This window comes from Vigna umbellata, chromosome 10, assembly GCF_029865625.1.
Source record: "Vigna umbellata cultivar VRB3 chromosome 10, Vumbellata_1.0, whole genome shotgun sequence".
Classification (NCBI taxonomy): domain Eukaryota; kingdom Viridiplantae; phylum Streptophyta; class Magnoliopsida; order Fabales; family Fabaceae; genus Vigna; species Vigna umbellata.
The window spans coordinates 14,236,418-14,248,025 of NC_142174.1; positions in this window are offsets into that span (position 1 = coordinate 14,236,418).

The following is an 11,608-nucleotide window of genomic DNA, read 5'->3' on the forward strand; positions in this document are numbered from 1 at the left end:
ATTCTATTGTTCATGTGTTTTTATTAGGTGTCAATAAGATAATGGATTATGAATTTATTTATTACTATATTAAAGTTTTGTTATAATTAACAACAAAGTATTTTAATAGAAATAAACATTGTTAATTTTTATTATTATTAAGAAAATTATGATATTTTGTTAAATAAAAATCTGGTCCGGGTCTCATATGATTTTAAAACTTAATTACATTAAAATAAAAAAAATCCAAAATTATAAATATTAAATATATATTTGAAATTAATAAATTATATTATTTAGAATTGCTTGACTATATTTTAGCCTTGCATACATGTGATGTTCTTGCTTCTAGTTCTTTCTTATTGACAATCGTGCTAAAAATTTGGTTACAAAATGACTATATTTTGTTTATCCATAAATATTAGTTATTAGGTATTGAGGTTGAATCTATAATATCTTTCACACCTTTTTTTTTTCTAGTTGAATCCATATTTTTCTCACACTTTTTTTTTTCTTTATTACTAAGTCAACTTTATTTATGAAACAACAACATATAAAATCTTATTAGAGCTTAATTTAGAATTTTGAGACATCAACTGAATTTTATATTCAAATCTTCTAATTTAATATAAAGTTTGTTTGATAGTAAAAAATTATCATATTTACATTGGGGAAAAAATGCCATGTCAATATTAAAAAGAATTTCACTTACATTTTGATGTTAATAGTAAACTCTGAATGTCTTCAATAGAAAATAATATATATTTATATAATTTAAAAAATTGTATTTGTCAAGAAAAAAACCACGCTTTTGATATTGAAAATAAATATTAAAAGTGTTAGCTAAAAAATAATATTAATTCATCTTAAGAAAAGAAAACTTTCAAAATGTCAAAAAAAAAAAGAAAAAATAACTTCAACCTGCTTTAAACTAAAAAAATAACTTATTAAAATATATGTTGAGTTCGCTATGATTTAATCTTAGTCAAGACTATGATATTTACTAAAAAAATAACGGAAGTTTATTGTTACTTTATCCGAAGATTTAGAACATAGTTTAAAAGTAAAAATAGTTTTACAAAAAATATTTAAACTTTTTATTATTAAAAAGTACAATTATAAATAAATTTTCTATTAGTTAAGTTTTATTTTACAAAAATCATTATTAATCTAAAAACTTTTTCTTCTTATTAATTTTTTACTCTGTCATTTACTTAATCAGTTCACATTTTACTATTTTTGTAGTTTTTTTTAGTGAAATTTGTTGTACATAAGATTTGTCAGGATTGTAGGTAAGAATTAAAGATTCAAAATTAATCTTTATTCGATTAAGATTGTTAGAATATAATTAAATTATTGATATGATTTTTTTATGTGTAATTATTACATTTCATGTGAGTAAATGTTTCTAAAAATAATAAAACTTTATGTGTTAGTAGCTTATAAGGAAAGTTAATATTTTATAATAATACTTAAAGTGTTTAATTGAATGTGTGATAAACAGTTCTACATTGTTTCAATTAGATTAAAGTAACCATGATGAGTTTTTTAGTGTTTTATATGAATTAAATTGGTGCTGGTAAACTTTTGAATGATGAAAGTTAAGATCTGAATTAGAATGTATCTGATTGATTAATTAGTACGGTTTAAAAATATTAAGTTAAATTATACTTATTTTACTGTTTAAGAAGAGTAAAAAATAATTTGGATAAATCAATAGACTAATTTGATATATATTGTTAAAATTCTCAATAGACTAATTAGATATAAAATATATAAGTTGGTTTTATAAAACTGAGTTAGACTGGTATTATGGTATGTCGGGGGTATTTGTAACGTGTATATAAAATCTCTAACACATATTAAACTACATTTTACAGTTGTTGACACAGTTATAGTTAACTTTACCTGCATAAAGTGATACTATAATTTTCTGCGTCCAGCAGAAAAACAAGATCAGAAGAGGAAAATTTATTGTTGAAAGTGCGTTTTTAATATTCGAAATAATGGATCACTCAAGACTTGTGTAACGCAAATCACAATCTATCTTGCTAACATCCATGGTCAATTCAATCACTTTTGGTTTTCCTTTTACAACGGTTAAGGTTTGATTGGTCAAATGATCATACGTTACCATATGCCTATGATTATGATTTCTCATCGCATTCTGTTTGAGCTGGGTGATTACGTAAATGCAATCACCAATAATGGTAATAGGAAAATGGAGTGGCGAGACGAAGAGGAAAAAGAAGTATCCTGATCAATGATTGATGTTTGACAGTTGCGAAACTAGGAATCCAGCTAGTAAAATTGACCTGCAGAAAAAGACCAGAAAACAGAACAGCCCTGTTTGCGGTTGCTTGATTTCGAGAGCAAAAACAGGTTGTATGAATGCACATGTTTTCCATTTGTGCCTATGCTAATGAGAGATGGTTACGAGTTTCTAATATGGGAATGGGAGGAGTTTTGTTCAGTTTTCTAACCGATTGTTAGTGCCAAAAGAAAGAGGTTGGTGTCTTGTCATGCACTGATGTTGGTGATGGGAACCTACTTTTTCCAAAACAAGCAAAAATGTTTGTGTGGTGAGTGAATAAATCTATAATGTGTCACGAGGTTTTTTCTCGATTGGGTTTGCATTGCTTTTGCTTTTGTGGGAACAAGGTTGGTGTTCGAACGCTAACTTTTTACCGATTACTGAATTCTGGTGTCGGTTGTCACGGCCATATTCTTTTTGCTAAGCTAAGCATAATCACTGCAAAAGGCTCACCAACTCTATCGTGCCTTTTCTTTCCAACTCTCCATAAATAGTTTAAGTGGTTTTATGCCTAATTGTTGCAACTTTCAAGAACCTGTTTTCAGTTTTTCTTATCTCATCCAACTCTATGACTATGCCCTAATCTGCTAAATAGGTCCAAAAACAAAATGGGAAATTCTTCCAACACCCCCCATATTTTCGTCCTTTCATGATTATAAAATTTCTCATCTATAAAATTTCTCATCTTATCAAATGTGTAATTAGAAAATAAAAACTAATTTTGGATTACACAATTTTTTGAAAGCCAAAATTCACTTTTAGAAGTGGAAAAAGATTAAGAAAAAAAAACTTTTAAATTATACAATCTAGAAATTATCTTTTTTCTTTGGATTGTATTAAAAGTATATTTTTTTAAAAAAAAACTTTTGAAATATACATTTAGAAATCATTTTTTGTCTTCAAATTGTATAGTTTGAAAATCATTTTTATGTTTAGATATTATAATTTAAAAGCATTTTTTACTTCCAAATTACACCATCTCTAAATTAATTTTTATTTTCAGATTGTAGAATTAAAAAAAATATTCATGAGAGTGCAGATCAAAAGTATGGAATTGCAAGAAAAATTTTGTGAAACCAAATTAAGAACCAAACAATATTGGCTATTGCTTCCTACACCCATCAAATTTCTCATCCACCTCATCAAGAAGCTTTCAGGAATTTTTTTTTCCTTAATACTATGGGAAGATTGCTTTCGCAAAAAAAAAAATCCAGAATTGTTTATTGTGTTCCTGAAAATAATTTCCAAAAGTGACGGAGTGCTAAAAAAATATTATGAGGTGCACGAAGTAATAGCTTCTCAATGAAAAAGAAGCTCAAAAGTCAACCTAGGCCCAAATTGGCCCTAAAGCCCGTAAATTTAACATTTTTTAAATCGCTAATTGGTTTAGGTAAAAAAACAACTTGCTAGTGTGAATAAACTAAGTGGTCATCTTATTTATTTACTATTGTACATCCATTTTTCATTTCATTTTCTTAGGTTTTTTTCACTTGAATGGATTTGGAGGAGTGATTGAAGGAATTTGAGAGAATTTGAAGGTATATTTTTTTGTTGTTTATTTGAGTGGATTTAGAGGTAAGTAGGAGTGAATTTAGAAGTAAAGTTTACTTCCAAATCCACTCTCACTTACCTCCAAATCCGCTCCAAACAACAACAAAATTTACCTTCAAATCCTCTCAAATCCCTTCATCACTCTCCCCAAATTCATTAAAGTTAACAAAGCCTTAATTTCCTCTGAGATATGAAGATCCTCGTCGGAAATGCTTAATTCGAAAAAAAATGGGCATTTAACTGACTGTGATCATGCTATTTGTTTATTCGTACTATGAATTATTTGAATTTAGTCACTTGGTTTCTATTATTTTTAAATTAAAAAAAGTTAATTCCTTTATAAAAAAATTATTTTAAACATTAAAATGTTCATTTTTTTATTAAAATGCCCTGAAAGACCGTAAAATAATATTAAAATTATTAAACAAAAAGAGTATTAGAAAGTGAGACAAAACTGAAGAATTTTTTTTATGGCAGGATAGAATTTGAAATGGATTTTTTTAAATTTTCTCATTGTGGATAATATTTATTATTTTAGTTGATAGAAATTTAATAGAATAATGAAAATGTTTAAATATATTAACCATTTGAACTCGTAAGAACAAATTAAATCAAATTTTTTAAAAACATATGTGAAATCCTAAATTAAAATAAAAAGTATACATCTTATACCATCACAATAAAACAACGCAAAGAGAATTGCTCTTATTTTTCATAAACCTCTCTATGGTTTCTAACTTCTCTCTTCATTTTTTCACTCATATCTCACATATTTAGATCAAAAGCTACTTTTTGAGAGTGTTCTCCAAATCCATTCAAACAAAGATATTAATAGAATCGGGTTTATACGAGGAGTCGTGGAACTGTGTTAAAGAACTTAAAGTTCTTTTAGGGTGATGGGAGATAAATATATAAATAATTGCATGTTGATGTTCATCAAAATTGTTGTTTACATGCATGTTATTGAGGTAAGAAACTTCAAATGTCTTGTTGATTTCTATAATTTTGTGGGAAGTTTCTCAAAGAGTGGTCATTTCCCTGTCACAACTGATGCGAAAGGATCATCCTTTTAGTAAACATATAGGTATGAAAAAAGTTGAAGAATATCGAAGAAAGGGTTTACTAATGTTTTGGTGTTGATAATACCTATTACGAAGAATCTTCTAGAGTTTATCATGAGGTATCGCATCAAGAAGTGGGATATATTTTAATCAGAGGAGTGCAATGGAAGGAGGGTGGGTTATGTTTTTCAATAATGGAGGTGTTATTTTAAGAACATTGGTTACTGATGTCCAATGATCACAAAAGAACTAGAATGTTGGATTGACTAAAGTGAGGTAGAAAGGACGAGAGACGGGTGAGTGAAGTTCTTTAAAGGTTTGGGTTTTGGATTTGTGTTATCACTCGGGAGTGAAGACAAAGCTATTAGATTCAATAGGAGAGCTGGTGTTTTGGTAAATGAAAAGTTAAGCAAGGATGTGCTAAGAGATGGTTACAGGTTAAAGAGGTAGAAAGAAAAAGGTGGAGCATCCAAGGTCAAGGTGGTATGTTGCAACAGTTTGAGATGCTTAAGTGGAAATGAGATAGCATTGTCATATACTTTGTTAACATTTGCCTTAATAAGTGTAGGTTCATGAAGCTTTTGGGCGAAGATGGATAGTTGATGAAGAGTGCTCTCTTCCTACCAGTGAATCTTATGATGTTTATGTCTAAGTTAACTTAGTTATATACAAATGAGATAGTAACGCTAAATAAAGTATCATTAAGTGTCATAAGGACAAAAGTCCCAGTAGGATGATTTTTGCTTATCATTCTCAAACGAATGAGAAATCTGAGAGGAAGATTTGGTCTCTCAAAGATATGCTAAGAACATGTGTTTTCAAGGTGGGTAAGATACAATAAAAGAAGGATTTATCTATGGAGACAAAATCAGTAAGGATTGAGGAGCGTCAAGTTATGTAGCACAAAGGTAAGATTTTGAGTTGGGGTACATATGTGGTGGACGATAGATCAAACGTTGTCACGTTGAAATTAGAAGAAGAAATGAGAGAGTTTTATCCCTATTTGTTTCCTAGTAAGTAAATTTTTTAGGACGAAAACTTTGTGTTATTGGGAAGAATGTGAAATCCCAAATATTTTTTTGAAATACTATCCTCCTTATACCACCATGGAAAACCAACATAAAAGAGTTTCTCTCATTCCTTGAAAACCTTTCCTATGATATTTGACTTCTTTCTTCAATCCTTCACCCATATCTCACTTATTTTTTCGATCAAGAACTAACTTTGGAATCGTCGTAGAGCGTTCTCCAAATCCATTTAATAAGGAGGCAAATAGAATGAGGTTTTTGGGAGAAGGATATGTGGAACTATGTTGAAGAACTTAAGGTTCCTTTAAGGTTAGAGAAGCTAAATTTATAACTAAATTGCATGTTGATTTTCGTAAAATTTGTTGCTTGGATGTTGAATATTTTACTTTGGTATGATTTGTACGATGTAGGTTGAGTTTTAGGTCCATAAATGAGATCGATTTGTGATAGTATCTGAGTTTAGGGTTTGGTAGGACGAGGAAAAATTTTGCCTAAACAAGTAAGGTTATTGCCTAGGAAAAAATAATACATGACTCTACTTTACTCTTTGTCAAAATCTTATTGTCGTCCAAATAAGAAAAATTTTGCCCAAAAAAAATTGTTAATGCAAATTAATTTTTGTTATATTGTCACTTAAGCGACAATATTCTTATTTAAGCTAGTAAATTATCAATTAAACGACACTTCATATATAGAAATTTAGAAAAAGTAATCATATCAAGAAATTGTTATTTATAAAATATTCTAATTTAAAAATTTATTTTTTAGAAAACTAGTATTTTAAGAAATAATGAATTGGGATTTTAGTTTTTTAGAAAATTAAATATTTATAGATGTGGTTATTTAGTTTTATAATCCAATCGAAAAAATTGTAATATTAATAATTTTATATATAAATAAAATACAAATCAATAAAATGTACGTGTAAAAATATAAAATTAGAGAACAATTTTAAGTAATTTTTCAATTTTTTTTCATCTAATATAACTTTGAAATTTATTTTAAATCACACACATAATTCTTAAAATAATTACGATAGTAAGAATATGAATAAAAAGAAGATAGCGTTACTTATAAAAATATAATTTTACAAATTAATAAATTTTTTGAATAATTATTTACAAAAAGTGTTATTAAATTTATTAATATTTTAATTATTACATTTATTATTCACAAGTCAATAATTTAAATTATATAAAACATTTCCCACTCTTTTTTTACTCTTTTGGTGAAAATTTCCGATTCAAAAGTTACAAAAAAAAATATTTAAAAAAATGTATAAATTTTATTTTTGTTGACAGTTTCCCTATTTATATAGTTCTAAATAAGTACTATTTAAAATATACGTTTTAAAAAAAATTATTTCTTTAAATAATTATTTTAGGAAATATTATTTTCCAAATCAATTCTTTTAAAATAATTATTTTTCAAAATATAAAAATCATAAATTTATTTTTGTTTCAATTTTAAATAAAAAATAGAACAAAATCGAAACAGTTCACAATTTATTTTTTAAAAATCAAATTCTGAACTGTTAAAACAAACCATGCTATGTTTTACACATGATATTTAAGAAAATAAATTTATGTTATTTTAGAATCACAATTTCACATTTAATGATTTTAAATTTGAAGAGTTAAAACAACACTATACGTCCAAAAATTAGTCAATAAATGAATCCATTAAAATAGACAAATGAGACAGAAAAAAACAACGAATTGTGGGCTATGGCAAAGCTTTATTCAAGAAAAGTGTGGGCCTCTCTAGAGCCCAATGTTTCTGACACCTCTATTAAATAAAAAACTACTTAACTACATTAATTTAATGTTGCAACAACGTCATTCAACTATTCTGTATTATTGCTGCAGGTATAACCCAAAAATAAATTTAATAGTATATCATTGCCGTAGAGTTGAGGTATAGTAACTTTTTTTAAGGAAAGTTTTTTAAATCTGTGATATTCATTTTTGAAAGATTTTTTGAAAATAAAGAGTTTATAAATTATTTGATTTACCAAATCTGTACAATATTTTTAAAATTATAAAAGTAAAAACAATAGTTACTTGAATGTGAAATACACACTATGTATCAATTAAAATGTTTTAAAATAAATTTCAGAGTAAAATGCAAGTTTTCAGATATTTATTACACAGCAAACAGAAAATGTAGAATTTTGTCCTTTAGATATGCTTAACTTAATTAAGTAATTCTAACAAGACTGCACCAAAATTAAAATTGAGTAATAATAAGATATAAGAATTATGATTCCTATTCTATAAATTGCTCTGAGTTTTCAATATTCTGAATTTCTGCAGAACAGGATCTGTTCCTGAAGCTGAAAGGAAGGAAAAATTGCAGCCTAAGCTAGCTAGAGAAGAAACAGTGCTGGCACATTCTCTTTTTTTCTTTTGGCCCAGATATACTTTAGGATCACTAATGAATTTTAATGTTCGAAATTCATGCAGAACAGAGATAAGATATTTTTAATATATAAATGATAAAAATAATATTTTATAATATCTAAATATAGTTGTTATTTATTGAACTTATAAGTGAAAAATCTCATTTTATAAAATTGAGTAAATTTAAAAGTTTATTTCTCAATATTTATAATCACCTCATCACAATATTAATTATTGGTGAAGATCAGTTTAGGAAAGATTAGAGAGTAAGATTGAATGAGTATAATCTAACTAAGGCTTAAAAGGTGTATCTCTCTTATTAAACAATTCATCCAGTTGAGCCTTTCTACTTTAAGTAACAAGCACTCTATTTCTTTGTCCTCTTGTCCTCAGAAACACTTGCCCATTTTATAATATCATTCAAAAGTTTATATTTTATCAATTATTTCACACATCTTTATATGTTACACCAGAAAAGATATTCAAAAAGATGCTACTTTACTGTTTGCTTTTTATTAAATGTATAATAATTGGGATATAAAGAGAAGTTCGATAGAGTTAACTGAATCCTACTCTCCAATTATTTAGTTTATAAACAGAAAAAAAAGGGTAAAATAAAAATATTAAAAAAATAAAGGGTTTATGACTTGCATTTAAAAACTTTCATTTTGGTTGAAAGTTTTATCTTAAAGTAATTTAGAATATATAAATAAATATAAATCTTATTTTATAAACCTTTAAAAATCTCTTTTCAGTTAAAAATAAAATTAATTTAAAATATATAAATAAATACAAATTTTGATATTAAAAATCAATTTCATAAAATTAAATTAAATTTAAAATTTACTCCAACACAACTTCGTACAAATCCAAATGCAAGTAAGACATCATCAATGATAACGGTTGAAAAAGTTAGAAAATGTATAAGAAGTGTTTTGTCCTCATAATGATTTTGGTGATAAAGGAAACATGTCTGCAATTTGAAAATACAATTGAAAATGGTTTTTCTTAACCTGAAAGAAAACTGAACAGAAACAGAGAAAACACACCAACCAGGTAAAGCAGTTTGGCCATACAACCTAATACATGGATTTTATTGTTTACTGCTAACTGATATTGATTTTCTTTGCTTCTTGTGACATCTATCAGTCGGTATGAAACTATATAGCATAGACTTCTTGGAGAATGCAATTCCATTGCGAAAGAAGAACAAAATAGACTAACATCATCTTTGGAGTATTTTTACCACTAGTACAATAAATAAGTTATATATTAAGCATTTATAACTTTTTTTATGATTTTTTTAAAGCATTGTTAGAGGGGAGAAAAATAAAATAAATTATTTTGTAAAAAAATTATCTAATAACTTTTTAATTTGTGTAGAACAGTGTGTTTTCACAACTAAATATTATTTAAAGACACTAATCTAAGTATTTTATTTTTTGGAGACTAATAGTTACATGCAAAGGAAAGGTAACTGAAACCTATATGAATAACAATGGCAATGGATGTAATAATTCTGGTGAAAGTTAAAATTTTGAAAAAAGAAAAAAAAAATAGTCGTTAGAGAGAGTGTTTGCAAGGGAGAAAAATTTAAATTTGAATATGGAAGTTTAATTGTGACATTGAATATGTGTTTTCTTTTTCAGGTAGATAATCAAAGTTTTAAAGTACTTTCTTGGCTGTTGTATGCGAAGTAGGTGAAAGATTGTTTCAAAGTACTTTCTTTCTTGTGTTTAACATATCCAATTTTTGTTCTATTTATTATAATGTAATTTTTTTATGGTGAATGGTTCTTTATATAAGAACAAGTTTCAAGATGATTAATTAATTGTTTTTGGGGAATTTCGGATATCCGAATTCTTAATCTTCTTCCAAGGTGGTCACGAGCAAGGTTTTGGTTTTTGTCATTTGCGAGGAACACACTTATCACCTAAGGAAACAACCATACACATATTTTTGTTTCATTTACCCGTGAGCATTCATTCAATTGGAAAAAGACACTTATTAAAAATCTGAAAACCCCAGATCAGATTTTTTTTTCTGAATTTTTTATCCTGTCTATTTGTTAAGTGTTTAAAATATACTAATGATAGTATATTAATTTTTTTAATATATTTTATAGCATTAAAATTAGCATTCTTTATTGATTTAAAAACTTAGTGAAAGAACAATACTCAATAATAATTCAATTTTTTAAAATTTTATTTTTCATTTCAACAAGAACATACAGAAAAAAAAAGCAGAAATAACACAGTTTTTTTACTATAAAACAAATAAAATTATACATGTTTCTAATATCTGAATTTTGATATAAGATTATAATTTATTTTTGTCCGAAATTTTGATATACTTTTATCTTTAAATTTTAAAAATAAATAAATATAGTATTTAACTCAATTACGATAATTCTTTTTATATGTTAAACGTAATTTCGGTAAATATTAAAAAGAAACATATCAAATATATAAATAACTCAAATATTAATACGAAATGTCTTTGATATAAATAAAAAAATTTAACATAATTAAATTAAAAGAATTATATTTATTATGAGAACTAAAATATATTAAAATTTTACACAAAAATAAATTTAAACTTTATGTCAAAATTCAATGACTAAAATCATGCTTATAAAAATAAATAAGGAGATCAAATATATAACACTCAAATTAAGTAACGAGAATAGAAGTAGGGTTGATGAAATTAAGTTTTAAGGAAAGCAGAGAGGGGACAAATATGAGCAATAATAGGAGGAAGTTGAAACTTGTAAGGATGGAGAAAAGAGTACATCAAATAACTTAAACCTATTCCACGTACCAGGCCAACATTTAAATTATGCAATTTTGGTTTAACCAAAAATTAACCTGTAATAGTTTAACAAGATGTGGTTTTTTCTTCTATGTTGTGATGCTAACAAAATGTTAATGTATCACTCTTTTGCATAATCATAATAGTATTTTTATCAAATATTACATATTAAGATGCACATGCACAACTTTTAATAAATTTAAGTTAGTGGTAAAGAAACTGTTATAGAGTGCATTACTCAACTGTTAAGAGTTAGAGTAATTTTCAACATACAGTAAATTAAATTTTATTCAAAAAAAGATGTCTGTGTTCGGAACAACATTAGTATATATCTGTAAAACAATATTGTTTAAGTCGAGCAAAATTAATCACATTAGACCATATTAGGAAATATTATTTTTTTGACATGCATGAAAATATGGTTTTTCTTTCGTTCTGAAATTGGTTAATCTTAAAAGACAT